The 17,143-nt window shown below is 37.0% G+C and overlaps 1 protein-coding gene across 1 annotated transcript in view; it reads left to right on the forward strand.

Moving 5' to 3' along the window:
- Window positions 1–477: 477 nt before the first annotated feature.
- Window positions 478–17,143, forward strand: part of LOC136856106 (cell adhesion molecule 3-like) — a 29,902-nt gene continuing 13,236 nt past the window's right edge. The window contains exon 1 of the transcript XR_010858238.1: window positions 478–1,224. The gene's annotated coding sequence lies outside the window, so the exon portion shown is untranslated. The remainder of the gene's footprint in view (window positions 1,225–17,143) is intronic.

The following is a 17,143-nucleotide window of genomic DNA, read 5'->3' on the forward strand; positions in this document are numbered from 1 at the left end:
GAATAATTGAATTATGTTGATAATATGCCGTGTATTGAATTATATCTCTATAAAATCAATATATTATAATCCTCCGGTAAATATGGCATAAATATGACACTTTAATTCAATTCACAAACACTTGAGAAAGCCATAAAGACTCGTTGTAAATTCCACATCGGTCTAACGGCTGCTATGAATGAACAATGAGATATGGCATCACGAGTTATTTGAACTTTCTTTACTTGTTAATTCGGTGTCATACAGGGAGTGGATGAGATGATACCTCTTTGTTTACGAACAATTTAACCTCTGATTATCATTCATCGCCATTTTTGTTAATCTATCGAACGTCCTGGATGAAAAACAACAATAAACTTATCAAAACCAAATATCTGGGAATATATAGGGGCTGGAGAGACGTACGAAGTTAGGTCACAGATTTTATCATATTTTTCTCTTCATTCCGGTTAGATACGACGATTTCGCTTTGTATATAAGCGATTTAATGCGTCGTTTATAAGTTTAAGTATTTCTGCCGGTATAACGAAGTGCCGTTTACGTAACAATCGAAAAAATACATTACGATATAGGCACACCTGGTTTTAAGGTCGCCGTGCGGTACGACACGTTTTCCCAGCCAAGTGCCAAGTTTGGAGTCGCTCGTCGTCGTCGTCCCACCCGAAGGGTCGCCTCCGGTAGAGTCTCCGGAACGGACTTGTCTTGCCTGCTCTTTATCGCGTCTCTCTCTCTCTCTCTCTCTCTCTCTCTCTCTCTCTCTCTCTTGCCTTTAGTCGTCGGCTACAGCTTGCGAGGTGAAGGTGCGACAAATAGGGCCGGTTTTGAATGTCGTATTTCCTCAGAAACTTTTAAATATGACGGAGATTTTATATCAGTCTAATGGAGTGTTTGTCTAATGATTACGAGACTTTCTGACTTCGATATTTCGATTTTATAATGTGATTTCCCGGCGCACGTCTCGAATTTTATGATGAAATACCTCTTACGCGAATTGAGATGACTCAAACAACAATTTCTGGCGTAACTGAAAGTGCTAAGATGGAAAAAACACCGCAAAACAACACTTAAATAATCGAATTTTGCCCAGAGGAATAAAATAAAAGACGAAGAAGAAGATAAACTGCTTTAAAATCATGACAAATCGAGCGACGACGCTTATTCTGATTATCTTCTCAGTTACCCTCCAGCTCTCGCGCGGAGAGATTGTCAGCGGGTTGGAGAATAGTAAGTAGTGGATCCCTTGTGCCTGTCTTTTCTTATGATGGATCAGCAAAAAGTTATTTGTGGGATTTGGTTAAAATTGGACCATTGGTGGATCTCATGATAGTTAGATTTTGGGACATGTTTGTTAGAAGATTTAGCAAAACTGATGTGTGGAATTTGGTTAAAACTGGACCATGATAGGCAATAAATGGCTAAATTTTGGGGCATTTTATTCAGCAGGATTTAACAAAAACTTATGTGTGGAATTTGGCTAAAATTGGTCCAATGGTGGACCACATAACAGGCAATAAATGTTAGATTTTGGGACATTTTAGTTAGAAGGATTTAACAAAAACTTATGTTTGCAATTTGGCTAAAATTGGACCAGAGGTGGCCCTTATAATAGGCAATAAATGGCAAGATTTTGGGAATGTTTGTCAGAATGATTAAACAAAATTTATGTTTGGAATTTAGTTAAAATTTGACCAATGGTAGGCCTCATGACAGGCAACATATGGCTAGATTTTGGGATATTTTAGTTTGCAGGATTTAACGAAAACTCATGTTTGGATTTTGGCTCAAACTGGAACAATGGTGGGCCTCATGATAGGCAATAAATGGTTAGATTTGGGACATCTCACTTAGCAGGATCTAGTAAAAACTTATGTTTGGAATTTGGCTAAAATTGGACCAGTGGTGAGCCTCTTGACAGGCAATAAATGGTTAGATTTTGGGATGTATTTTTTAGACGGATTTAGCAAAAACTGGTGTGTGGAATTTGGCTAAAATTGTACCAGTGGTGGACCTTATGATAGGGAATAAATGGCTAGATTTTGGGACATGTCCAAATCAGTGCTACTTGTGGATACGATCAAAAACATGCTACTGAGACTGCCTTGGAGGAGGTTTGTGTTCGCTGAGCACTTATTATTACTGTCAATGATTTCTCAATTATAGAATAAAGTAATGCTTGGTCTGATCAATCCCTGAATGGGTGATCAGCAAACTAAATGGAAGAAGTGACATATGGGATGCATTTAAATTTGTAAAAGTCACCAGTAATGAATTAAAGGCCTCAACACACTGCATGTGGTCGCTACTTGGAGTGGTGACCAGTAATGAATTATGGACTTGTAATGCACTGGGTCTGGTCACTACTTGGTTGGGTGATCACCAATAAAATTAATTCATTCATCTTTTAACTGAAAATGCAAGAAAATGAAAAAATAGACCAGAGAGAGAGAGAGAGAGAGAGAGAGAGAGAGAGAGAGAGAGAGAGAAATTGACAAAACTTGTTATTCGGAGAACGCTTGCCTTAAGGGTAAGGCGAAACTGACCATTCTTTATTTTTTATTTTATTTCGTCTTTTTCCTTTGTGTAATAGTCAGCTTTTTTTTTTTTCAAAGCTATGTGGTTGATATGCATGTATATGAGAGAGAGAGAGAGAGAGAGAGAGAGAGAGAAAATAATGCTCTGGAAGCTTTCTTCAGACCAATATGAATATGACATCAACCCATATATATATATATATATATATATATATATATATATATATATATATATATATATATATATATATATATATATATATATATAATTTCCCTTTAGATTACATTAAACAAAACACCCATACAAAAACTTTCTTGTTAACTACCTCCAAAACCAGCCCCCAAAAAAAAAATAACCAAAAACAAACAAATAAAAAATGCGCCGAAGTTTCTCCGTAAATCTTCGGCGCAATGGAGTTTTCTGTACAGCTTATAATCAAGGCCACCGAAAATAGCTTTATCTTTCGGTGGTCTCGGTATAACGCCGTATGAGCCGCGGCCCACGAAACTCTCAGCCGGCCGTGGTGGCCTGTGTTGTTGCGTTGCCAGACGCACGATCATGGCTAACTTTAACAATGAATGGAATCAAAACTACTAAGAAGGCTAGAGGGCTGCAATTTGGTATGTTTGATGATAGGAGGGTGAATGATCAACATACCAATTTGCAGCCCTCTAGCCTCAGGAGTTTTTGAGATCTGAGGGCGGAGAGGAGAGGCGCAATAAAAAAAAAAAAAACACAGAAAGGACCATAGATCTCAATTGGCGAAGGCGGATGGTAAACTTCTACCTGACATCGTTAACTTTTCACTCGGGTAATGCGATTCCGGCCGCCATGTTTGCACTCCTTTGTGGATTGGGAGGGAGACGGGAGTGTATTACGATAAATTGCTCTAGCTGACGCGAGCGAGCGTGCGTGAGATACACGGAACTAGCACAGGCGGAATACACAGGAGTGTATTACGTTGAAATAGCTTATTAACACTCGCAAGTGTACGTACTACACACAAAACTAACACATACAAATACACAAAACACGCAGAACTAATATACAAGCAAACTAACATAGGTACTTTCACTTTTTGATCATTCGTTCAGTTTCTAGAGAATGAAAAGTAAGTGCAGGTACTTTCCTCAGCCAGATCTGATACCCACAACAGTCGTCTAGCACCCAGGAACATCAGTCACTGAACAGATCAACAGAGAGATTAGATACTAATGATTGATATTAATCATTTTTCTCTATTGGCATAAACCTCGATTGTGAGACTCTGAGAGAGAGAGAGAGAGAGAGAGAGAGAGAGAGAGAGAGAGAGAGAGAGAGAGAGAGATCAAAGCAAGCAGCCAGACATAACGTTGCAACAAACGCACGCACCAACAGACACATACAGCCAAGAATACAAGATATTTTTTCTCTAAGTATCGGGAAAGATTTCGTGACTTCCTTCAGTTTGTGCGTGCTTGCAAGAACTTGCTTCTTTCTTAAAGAGAAAAAGGACATTTTACTACGTTCATTTGTTCCTGTCTTATTGGAAGGTGGAGAGAGACACAAGCACTCATACACAAACACACATACATACATACACACAAACACACAAATCTTCTGCAAATCTGCTCTGACCTACTGCAGTCTACTGAGGCCACTTCAGGCAATGAACTCTAAATGAAAATCCCAAAATCTTCTTATGTAATTCCTGTTAAAACCAAATAAAACCACAAATGAAACATATAACGAAAAACCACTATGAATGAGGACAGTTTGTACCTGTGTACAGAACCAATCATTAATTACAGAACCTGTTTTTTTTTATTGATTTTTATTGGCAAGGTGACATATTAGCGATTAGGGTGACAGTTGTATAGTTGGAGTGAATGAGTACCTTTAGTTTTTTAGCTACGTATTGTTTATTCAGTGAATGATTGTATACATATTCATACACACACATATATATATATATATTTATATATTTTATATATAGATTATAGTAGAAGCACTGCTATACATTAAATCTGAATATTGAAATTATTTTATTATTATTATTATTATTATTATTATTATTATTATTATTATTATTATTATTATTATTATTATTATTATTATTATTGGAAAGGAATATATATATATATATATATATATATATATATATATATATATATATATATATATATATATATATATTCCTCTCACAATAATAATTATAATAATAATAATTTCAATATACAGATTTGATGTATAGCAATGCTTCTACTAAAATAATAATAATAATAATAATAATAATAATAATAATAATAATAATAATAATAATAATAATAATAATAATAATAATAATAAAACCTTAAACACTAGACACCAGGCCCAAGTATATTCTCCCCTCGACTCCAAAACCCAAATATATATATATATAAATAAATATAAAGAACGGCTCCGTGTCACGGCCTAAAAAAGGACCATTAAATTTCGGTTTGGCACCGGAAGTCAGTCCCAAAGCGAAGGTGGGCCAAGCTTTTAAGAGGTGGAAGTTTGGAGTCGTTCGTTTCATCCTGAAACCAGTTATCAAATTTTGCTGTTTCTTTTTTAATTTTTTTATATTTTTTTCGTTTTTAATCAGTTTTGTTTAATAATAATAATAATAATAATAATAATAATAATAATAATAATAATAATAATGTCAAAATTCAGACAATGTATGGCAACACTTCTACTATAATAATAATAATAATAATATGAATCTTCAGAAACAAGTGAGGTATAACGCTCTAGGAAAGTCCCATCCAACACCAAATAACGGTACTTAACCTAACCACCTAATAATGTACCTGGACGTCAGTTAACTGAGGTGAGTATCAAACAGGATTAATAAATATGGGGACCAGCAATTAAGTCTTCGTAATCCATTCTCTCAAGAAGACAAACAGACGAACCTTTCTCGAACGAGGTCTGATGACGACTAAACGCTGAGGGCGTCGAAGGCCACTTTTGTACCTCATCAGAGATGGTCTATTCGTCCCCCAGGAGCGAATGTCAACAGAAAGAGGTGCGAATTGGACTTCGCTAAGTTGGGGCATAAAGTGCATTTAGAATGTCGACGCAGGGCCACTTCAAAGTTTTCCTTTTCCTGCGGAGATTTTAGAGAGAGAGAGAGAGAGGAGAGAGAGAGAGAGAGAGAGAGAGAGAGAGAGAGAGAGAGCCACGGGCTAGAAACAGGTGTATTTATGAATATGAATGGTATAAGCTTACGTACATACGCACAAATAGTTGGAAATAAAAGTGAAATGAAGTGGAGAGAGAGAGAGAGAGAGAGAGAGAGAGAGAGAGAGAGAGAGAGAGAGAGAGAGAGAGAGCTAAGGAATACAAAGATGTATACATGAATATAAATTATATAATATAAACTACGTACAGACTAAAGATAGTTGAAATTTGAAATTATGTTATGGAGAGAGAGAGAGAGAGAGAGAGAGAGAGAGAGAGAGAGAGAGAGAGAGAAATGACATACGAATGCAAGTGATTTGATACGAAAAATCATTTAGACTTCCAAGAGAATCAGAAGTAAATGTGAAATGCGTTGTGGAGAGAGAGAGAGAGAGAGAGAGAGAGAGAGAGAGAGACCTGCACCTAGCAGGTAGCCAACCAAAGTAAAATAAAAAGCACAGAACTCAGTCAGTCAGCATGTTTGCATTTAATTAGCAATGCCAAGGAACAACAAAATATTCAGCGTTCTTTTTCCGCGAGATTTCTGTTCTCCAAATGATTTCTCTCTCTCTCTCTCTCTCTCTCTCTCTCTCTCTCTCTCTCTGGATGAAGTTTCTGGTGGATTTCATAACACAGTGAACTGGTCTTGGCCAGTACTGGACACAAACACACACACACACACACACACACACAAAGAGAATGGCTTCTTCAGCCATAAGACTTTTTTTTCCCTTGCCTCACGTCTCATTCTGCACGGTAGAATGAATCTCTTCAGAAACTCCATTAATCTCTCTCTCTCTCTCTCTCTCTCTCTCTCTCTCTCTCTCTCTCTCTCCCTCTCTCTCTTCATTTGCCCAATTACGGGAGGCATAAAGTTTCTCAGTCGTACTCCATCCCCCTCCCCTTCAATTTGCATATTCTGATTTTTCGAAGTCATCTGCTATCGGGGCCTTGATAACAGAATGACTAGACTAATTGTTGATTGATAGATTGATTTGACTCTTTCAACTGGCGTCGGGACAGCTATGTCCACTGCAGTTGTTATCAATTATTTATGCTTGAAAGAAAATCTGGTGATTTATTCAAACTATGATCCAACTCCTTACATCTCTAAGATATAAAAATCTGACAAAACAACCTGGAAAGAGGGTGATTACCATCCTCATCTGGGTGCTCTGAGAGGATGAGTACAATCAAATCCTCAAGGCAATGACACTCAACCAGCAGCTGCCTAAAGCTAAGGGGACAATCTTCCATCACAAAATCCAATGTGTGAAGTAAGTTTGGCCAATTCTCATTCAAGGAGACTAGGAAAGATTGACATAAACTGTTGAAAATTAGATAAATAGAAGTGAAAAGGGGTGGAATATGCGAGGAGATACAGTAGTGAGCAAATGCTTGGCTATCTCTCTCACTCTATACGAAATTTTGGAGTTCTCTTCCAACTTTCGTGTTCCTTGTCTCTTACAAGCTATCCGTTTTAAGAGCCAATTATCATTGTTATTATTCAGAAGATGAACCCTATTCAAGTTCCCAAAGAATATTATGGTGTTCATTAGGAAGAAGAAGAAAACTCATTTATTAAAAATTGAAAAATAAAATATTAAATCTATTTATTTCCCTCAGGGTTTCAACGAGGAACGTCCTGAGAATCGGGACTTGATGTCCTAAACCTCTCAATAATATTTCACGCTATGTGTACAATGACAGATAAATAAATGAGTGAATAAATGAGTTCATACACTTTTGCTGCACCTAATACCAGGACAAAGCAATTACCAAAGCATCACTGGAACTATCTGCAAACCTTTGCAGTCTGATGCAAGCAGCAATGGATGAGGCCTGAAATTCATGGGTTTTGTGTAGGAGCAAATGGATGAATGAATAAATAAAGTGATGGATTATATGACAAGCCCATAAATATATATGACATAATAACAAAACCGTGAGCAATTTTGAAGTAAGTATTGTTATCAGTTGATGAATAAAATGGATTATCGATTGATTATCGACAGGACATCCAAGAAAACCAACCAATGAAAGAATAACGAAGAGGAACAAGTACCTAACAGCTGAATAATTAAGAAAGAAAACTGACAATTATCCAAAGCACCAGCAGAGAGTCAAGACTGAACACAAACAGCAATGGCCAAAACAAACCTCACCTCAGGTTCTATATTCTGTCACCAAAGGAGAGGCGTCCTGACGTCCCAAGAAGCATAAACAACATTAAGAAGAAGATCGCATTGTCTCTTGTTATCGCGCGACACCTCATTCTGCCGCCGCCGTGTTTACGACTTGTGGGGAACACTGATCTTTAATGCGAAATATCGCCTTCGGGAGTTACGGAGTCCTGCGTCTTCCCTTAATGGGCAAACTCGGGGCGATGATCAGGAATTATGCAAAAGAGGTTGGTTTTGGGGAAATGGGAAGGGGATTGTGGTCCTTATTTTGAAGGTGTAGGGTGGATTCAGCTGATTGGTCGGGAGACAAGGGTGGTTTGGAAATGTGGGGAGAATGGGATTGAATTTTGTTTGAGAAATGTGGTAGAAATACTCTGTCCTAGTGTTGTGGTTTGGATGTGTAGAGAAAATGAAATTAAATGGTTTGGAAATAATTATCATGTCTCATATTGCTAGGAGTGGTTTGGAGGTGAAGGGAGAATTCAGTTGACTAGTTGGGAGACAGGGTTGACTTGGAGATGTGGAGAGAAGAACAAAACTTGTTGAGAAATAGGGTACAGATACTCTGTCCTAGTGGGGTGGTCTGGACGTGTTGGGAGAATTGAGAAAATTGGTTTAGAAGTAGGGTGAGATAGATGTCTGTGAAGTATGGTGATACTGTTGTTGATAAGGACCCATCATGAGTACTGGGTTTGATCGGTATTTGAAAGGGTTACCATTTCTGAATGCAAGTCAGGAATAAGTTCACTGTGCCTCAGCAGTGATACCAGTTAGAATAGATTATTTGTCAGAATAAAACACACAAACACACACATATACAAATGTACATACACACACAAACACACACATACATAAAGGCACACAAACACACTTACACAAACACACACATGCACAAACGCATACACAAATGCACATACATACATACACAAACAAACACACACCCAAATGCATACACACAAACACATACAAACACACAAACATACATACAAACACACTCACAAACACATACACAAAAACACACACATAGACACAAACACATACATACAGACACACACACACAAACACACTCAAACAAACACACACATACACTTACACACACAAACACACACACATACAACCTCCACCCTCAGGAACGGTCTATCATCAAATCAATTAAAACACTGAAAAAACTGGTTTGGTATTTTATTCCCTTAAGAGCGGTGACTCACCCAGGGTATTCTCTCTCTCGCGCGCGCGCACAAACACACGCACAAACGAACATACTCACAGAGGTCAGTGTCTTCAAAGCGTAACTGGTATTCTAGAAAGAGGATTTTTGCGAAACATTACAAAAAGTTGAGTTTTATTATTATTATAATTATTATTATCGTTAATAATATACGCACACGTATATTATTCACTATTATTATCATCATTACACAAATATACACACATACACAATACTATTCATCGTAAAAAGATGATATAAGATGAATATTCTATATGAGAAACGGTACATATTCCATTCATTATTCAACTCCGCCTCGTGTGGATTGTATAATTGATTGTGTATGTGCGTATGTGTCTATTTGTTTTTTATTTGTTTGTTGTTTTTGAGTGTATATTGTCTTTCAGTATACTGGTATTCTGATATTTTTATGATTTATGTCTTAAATTTATTTGTGAATATGTATATTAGCGGTTAAATATGTCAAGCTTTGAATTCTCAACCTAACCAAGCCTTCTATTTTAAGCCCAATTCTTCCGATAAATCTAAAAAAAAAAAAAAGATTTAAGCTTCAAGATTTAAAATTCGAAGCCTTTCCTCAGCTTAGACTGGGCCAGCGGCGTTGCCCACACGGTGGGCCATCTATTAGAAAGAGTCAAACCTTTTACACGGGTTTTGGTCCCCACGAAAGTTATGGAGGCCAATTTCGGGCTTCCTTACAATTAAAATCATCAGGAATTTACGACACGCGCCCGATGGAGCCTGTGACGCCGAGAGAGAGAGAGAGAGAGAGAGAGAGAGAGAGAGAGAGATTCTGACAAGTGTTCATGTTAACAGGGCGACAGAAATTGACAAAGAACGACGAGAGAGAGAGAGAGAGAGAGAGAGAGAGAGAGAGAGAGAGAGAGAGAGAGAGAGAGAGAGAGAGAGAGAGAGAGACTTTATTGGGCTGGCTGAGGGGTTTATGAGGAAAAAATATTCGACTCTCTCTCTCTCTCTCTCTCTCTCTCTCTCTCCATTTCTACCCCTGTTAATCATACTATGAAGTCTGTCAGAATCTCATCCAATGTCTCTCTCTCTCTCTCATTTTCTTAATCTCTAGATCTCATCTCTCTCTCTCTCTCTCTCTCTCTCTCTCTCTCTCTCTCTCTCTCTCTCCACCCATTATTGTCAAGCTATAAACCTTAACTGCCATAAAATTATTTTGTCTCCTTTTTATAGTTTGTGGTCATTCGTTCCATTAGAGATTTTATATTCTTTAATTAATAAATTTTAACTTTACAAAGTGTCTAAATTAACATTTATTGAAATGTCAGACAATCTTTTATTGATAATCATGACTTGACTTTTCATTGTTTATTTATTATCTATTTTTATTTTCTTTGCAATTGTTTTAATTTTTAATTTAGAGGCCATTTGGTCTGGTCCACTAGTGGGGAGCACCTGGGCACGTAGCCCCCCCCCCATTGAAAAATGAGAAAATAATAATATTGAAGATTTAGATAATAACATAAATGAGAAATATAAAAATGGGAATAATAAAAAATCTATTATAGAAATAATAAAATTGAGAGAGAGAGAGAGAGAGAGAGAGAGAGAGAGAGAGAGAGAGAGAGAGATGTATGTATTATATGAAAATTGGTGCCCCCCCCCCATGAAATATTTCTGGATCCGCTAGTGTCTGGTGTATAAAAATATGTTCTCATTTTGAATAATAAAAGTATTTATAATATTTTCATTAGTTTTCTGGGTTTATTTATTATCATCCATTTTTAGTGTTCTTTGATATCATTTTTATTTTAAAGTTAAGCTTCCTTTTCAATTCGTTCTTTATATATAAGTCCTCGTTTTGAATAATGATAATTGGAAATCTTTTTGTTAGTAAAATTACAGTTTAATTGTCTCATTTGAAAAGGTTCCTCCATACTTCAAACAAATCAATCAGGGAATTGGCAAATACATCAGAAATAATAATAATAATAATAATAATAATAATAATAATAATAATAATAATAATAATAATAATAAAAATAATAATAATAATAATAATAATAATAATAATAATAATAATAATAATAACAAGTCAGTACAATTCAGTGAGTGATCCCACACTTCCAACTTTGTATCCGAGGATTTACAAGCATTCATTCAAACCCTCTTTCTTCCTTGCTTTGACACCCATCCAGGCCCTTTGAAGAGCCGTCAATCAACTGAATCAATTCTCTCAGAGGTGCTTCTGCCACGGGGGAAGCGCAGATTGAATAGGAAAAGAGAGAGGAGAAGAAGAAGAAGAAGAGGAAGATTAAATTTCTTTCGCTTTTCGCCTTCTCGGAGTCAGTGACTTTTGCCTGTGTGTTGGATTGGGTAGCATCGTCTGATCTGTGTTGTAAGGTCTCATCTTTCGTGTTTCGGTGGGATTTTGGGGGGCTAGTGGTGGTCCTTTTTGTTGCTAGCGGTTGGAATGTGCGGTCAATTCTCCTTCGCTAGCGGTTGGAATGCACAGCAAATCTCCTTCGCTAGCAACTGGATGGTATAACCAATCCGTGCTAGCAGTTGGAATACACAGAAAATCCTCTACTTTGCTAGCAGCTAGAATCCACAGCAAAACGTCTTTGCTAGCAGTTGCATTATGCAAAAACCTTCTGCACTGCATAGCTAGCAGTTAGAATATGCTCCCTTCTTCCTAGCTATTAGTTGCAACATAGAGGAAATATTCCTTGCTAGCAGCTGGAATATACAACAACTCTTCTCAAAAGACAGCAATAAAACGTAGATAAATTCTTCTACACAGAGCAATGGCAGCATAAAATAGCTCTCATCCATCGCTAGCAATAGCAAATAGCTATAAACAGCAATGCCTCATTTAGAAAAGACCAAGTGTCTTTTTGTTGCCCAGGCCCGAATAAAACAACGAAACAAAGAAGGAAAGGAAAATAGAAGCCATACTGTACATCTAAAGGGTGTGATACAAACCTATCTGAGTGCAGGGGAACACAGAAGACAAAAGAAAATTCAGAAGCAGCTGGACGAAGATTACCACTACACAGACTGACAGACGGGTGTATCTAAAATGAACAGACATCTGTCAGACCAACAGGATATTAACAGACCGAGACGAAATGATATTTGACTCTCTTTGTTTTCACGTTTCACTGATCAGGGTCAGTCAGCGAGGCAGTTCATTCATACGTAATGAACAGATGGACATCCATTTTCCGAAGACTGGTTTCAGTGCAGAGTGTTTTTTTTTTTTTTTTTTTGGAATTTGAAACTGTTTATGCTGTAGGGAGTTTATTTATCTCCCGTGCTTTTGATTTTTAGGTTTTTTGTAATGTTTAAGGGCTTAGAATTTTTAAATCCTGTTCGTATTTTGAGGATTTTATTCCTGGTCATAAATATTTTGAGGGGATTTTGTCCAGATTTTTTTTTTTTTATAATGAATCGCAGATTTGCGATATTTTTCGAAAAAACTTTTTGATGTTTTGACACACAAATTTCAATGAATAAAATATACATGAAAAACAATAAGATGCATGAAAAAAAAGATATGTATATATATATATATATATATATATATATATATATATATATATATATATATATATATATATATACATAAGGCATTGTACATAAGCGTACATATGGATTGCACTTATTTTATATAGTTCCCTTTGGGTTAAGTTTCACCAAAGTTACACTGAATTCGGTATTAACGAATATTTATGGCTAAATATTTAAAAGTATAAAAATACCCACATTTGAATTAGTTACAAAAACTATGATAATTCTAACCATCAGCATTTAAGCACAAAAAACCAAAAGTCAATTTATATCTAAGCTGTCAATTTCTGTTTTACAATTCCTTCAACTGGTAGTGTATTACTGGTAGTGGGTTCTTCAAATGAGAGAGAGAGAGAGAGAGAGAGAGAGAGAGAGAGAGAGAGAGAGAGAGAGAGAGAGAGAGCCGTGTAACTAAAATGTATCTGCAACTGTTTCAATTTACACCTGATGAACAAAATGTGTCTTACAAAGGCAACAGATTTCTTGAGAGAGAGAGAGAGAGAGAGAGAGAGAGAGAGAGAGAGAGAAGCCTTCCAATGTATCTAGAATGCATCTATAACTATTCGTTTCAATTTACACCTGATGAACAAAAGTGTCTTGCAAAAAGACACCAGATTTCCTTCTTAGAAAAGAAGAAGAAGAAGAGGAAGAAGCAACTCTCTGGCGCAAAATGTAAACAAAACACGGAACGGAAAATAAATGCAACTGCACTCAGGAAAGCGTCAGATGTAATGGACTTCGAACGGGAAAAAACCTTGAACATCAGGAGGGGAGAAGAAGACATTACCAGGAGAATAAAACTTCAACGGAACGAGGAGATGAGAAGAAATATTACGAAGCCATTAAGGAAAAATGTAATGAGATTTAAACACCAGTGATTAAGAGATTAGACGAGAATGTTGGTAAGATGTGGATGGTTCGAGGTGCCTCGTTCAGGTTGTTCCACTTTAAGTTTTTCTTGTTTTGTCTCAATAAACTTTTGAATGTCGTGATTTCTGGCGTCTTTGGAGAGTTGTGGTAATATATCAGGTACAGATGGGTTTCGGAGGTTCCTCATTTCGAAATGAACTTGTCAATTTGCATAATGTTTGACACCTGTTCCTTCCTTTCAGAGTGGCAAAATGTTTCCTCATTCAGTTTTCTTTCTGAAGCACTGACTGGGTTTTTCTTCTGGTAATAGAATTTGGGACAATTTCTTGATATTCCTGAAGGGGGCACTCCATGAAATAAGGAGACTTATCCCTTCCAGGCGATTTGGTCTGAATGGGTCTCTTAACTCTGCAACTTTAGTGGGGAGGTCCTCCTGGCTAGTCATGGCCTTAACTTCAGAACAGTGGTATCAGATTGCCTTCTGCCAAACCTGATATCTGTCAGAGCAGCGGTTTAAGATTGTTCTTGACAAAGCCAATATTTGTCAGAGCTGTTGCACGAATCTGCCTTCTATAAAAGCCAAAGTTTGTCAAAATAATTTTGAGAGATTACTTTTTGCCAGGGACAAAGTTTGTCAGAAGTGGTGTGAGTTTGCCTCTGGCCAAGATGAGGATTGTTCAGAACAGTGGGATGATACTGCCTCTGGCCAAGAGAAATTTGTCAGGACAGTGATGTGAGACTGCATCTGACCAAAGACAAAATTTGTCAGAACAGCAGAATGAGTGTGTTGCCTTCGGCCAAAGTAAAAAAAAAAAAAAAACAATATGAGATTGCCTTCTGTCATAAAAATTGTCAGACTTAGAGACTGTCTCTTTCCAGACACAAGTTTGCCAGTACAGTGGTGTGAGATTGTCTATGGCCAAGAGAAAATCTGTCATGACAGTGACACGAAAATTACATTCAGCCAAATTTTGCAAGAGAAAGTGATGTGAGATCGCTTTCTGCTCAAATCTTTTGAAGCTTCTTGTATTTGAAACTTCATTCTGGTAGAAAAATGACTGAGAATTATATCCCCTTGACTCATGATCTCATTAAATAAGGAAAAAATAATCACCAAGAGGGAGAAATCCGTTAATCAAAATGATTAACGAGATACAATCCTTTCTGAAGAGATAAGCAATGGTTCCTGTCTAAAGTTGAGCCTAATTTTTTGTTGGGGGGTGGGGTGGGAGGTGGGGGTTAGGGAGAGAGAGCCAATCTGCTATTAAAACCACATTAGGCCCCAGTGACATATTCCCTCCTGAACTTAACCAGAGTTGAAAAGAAAGGGAGATACGGAAGAGAAGTGGAAAGAAATTATCTTCTCTTCGAGTTTCTTGTCGACTTCGGGAAAAAGTAGAAACAACAGACAAGAAAAGGATTAAATAGAAGGACAGTTAGGATAATTCTATTTACTGCATGCCTCTAAACCTGCTCTTTTATCCGGTTTTGCGATCTGCATACGACCTGGGGGCAAAACTCAGTGGAATGACCGGTAAGGGGAACAGGTCGATTGGCTCATTCCCATTCGTCATCGTTCAATTCACGCTCATCGAGCCCCGTTCCATTGTCCGAAACAAAAAGAAAATATGGCCAGATATTTGAAAACCCGTTTCGATATTCAGGCCTCGGAATAACGCCTTTCAATGACGTCATTAGGATTCAATGACGTCATTTCTGGGGTCTGGAGATGTATCAGATATGGAATTCGTCTCGTGACATCTCAGACGTCGTGGGGAGACATCAGAATGTGCTTTGGACACATCGCTTTGTTCTTTATCACTGATGGGTCGTTGTGATGTGAAATGATGTGGATTCATTTAGTGTGATTTCCATCGGTTTGGTTTTGAAAACACGAAGGCTGAACCACAAGGCAGATTGGTCTATGTCTGAAAGGGAGTGCTATCTGTGCTGTCTCCCCATTTTTGTATGTATACAGACATACATCCACATGTATACATACAAATATACAAAAATATATAGACATAAATAATTTCAAACTAAATTCACTGCCTGCAAGACAAATTAAAACACTAAAATATATATATAAATTCAGCAAAATTTCAAATCACTAGACCTATGCTTGACGAAAAATTAACTTCAGCAATTTTAAAAATAAATAAATGCCTAAAATTCTCTATTAAATTTAAACAGAACTTATGCATGTATATATGTATAAGTTTCTTATGAATATTGTTATTAATATTAGATGAAAATGAACAAGCAGCGAAGATAATAATGAATATAAGTGACTCATTAACAAAAGGCTGAGGGGTACTTATAAAATACTTTCAATCTAATTAGCCATTAGGCTCCAGGCAACATTCCTAATTACACACATACACACAAACACACACACACATACACACATACACACACACACAGAAGTAGTAAGTGCTAAAGGAAACATCCTTATCTGGTCGGGATCAGAGCGGAGTTCAAAAAGGAACATCAAGTTTGATGAAAACTCGACTTCCTGCTCCAGACGCCATTTTTGTTGGTTGTGGCAAAATCGTTTGTGGGAGAAGATGATCATCTTTTGCTTTGCGCGATATTGAGGAGGGGGAGGAGGAGGAGGAGGAGGAAGAAGAAGAAGAAGAAGAAGAAGAAGAAGAAGAAGAAGAAGAAGAAGAAGAAGAAGAAGAAGAGAGAGAGAGAGAGAGAGAGTTTTTTTGTGTACTAGGATAATGAACAGACTCGGAGGGAGAGAGAGAGAGAGAGAGGAGAGATTTGCGTTCTATGATAATGAACAGACCGGGAGAGAGGAGAGAGAGAGAGAGAGAGAGAGAGATTTGCGTTCTAGGATAAGGAAGAGAGAGAGAGAGAGAGAGAGAGAGAGAGAGAGAGAGAGAGAGAGAGAGATTCAGTCTAGCTTAAGGAACGGATTCAATGAGAGAAAGAGAGAGAGAGAGAGAGAGAGAGAGAGAGAGAGAGAGAGAGAGAGAGAGAGAGAATAATAAATTCCAATCACCAAAATATTAAAAAACAAAAACCAAAATTATCCAGAAAACTTTGAAAACTTTTTATATTTTTTCAAAACTCTCTTATGGGCAGCAAAAAAAAAAAACCTTGTTATAATTTTATTACAGAACTTTGTCCAGCAACTTTCTACCCACAACACTTATCTCAAGAGGGAAAAAAAAGATGAAATGGCAAAGAGATAAGACGATAAAAAGATAATATGGCCGCCATATATACTTGCTATGAAAAGAAAAAAGCAAAAATTTTTTTTTGGCATTTTGCCCGGAAAGTCTTCAAGAGCTGTTGACAAGCTTGTTATTGGACTACTGAGAGAGAGAGAGAGAGAGAGAGAGAGAGAGAGAGAGAGAGAGAGAGAGAGAGAGAGAGAGGGAGAGAGAGAGAGAGAGAGAGAGAGGTTCAAATACTAGTTCACAAATATTATGTACTGTTATATATGTACATACATACATACATACATAATATATATATACATATATACATATATATATACATGCATTATACATACATACATAAAACAACAATCTTAACTTATACCATAATTCATCCACTAATTAAAATAACCTTACCACAATTATCAAACACC

Source organism: Macrobrachium rosenbergii, chromosome 34, assembly GCF_040412425.1.
Source record: "Macrobrachium rosenbergii isolate ZJJX-2024 chromosome 34, ASM4041242v1, whole genome shotgun sequence".
Lineage (NCBI taxonomy): Eukaryota > Metazoa > Arthropoda > Malacostraca > Decapoda > Palaemonidae > Macrobrachium > Macrobrachium rosenbergii.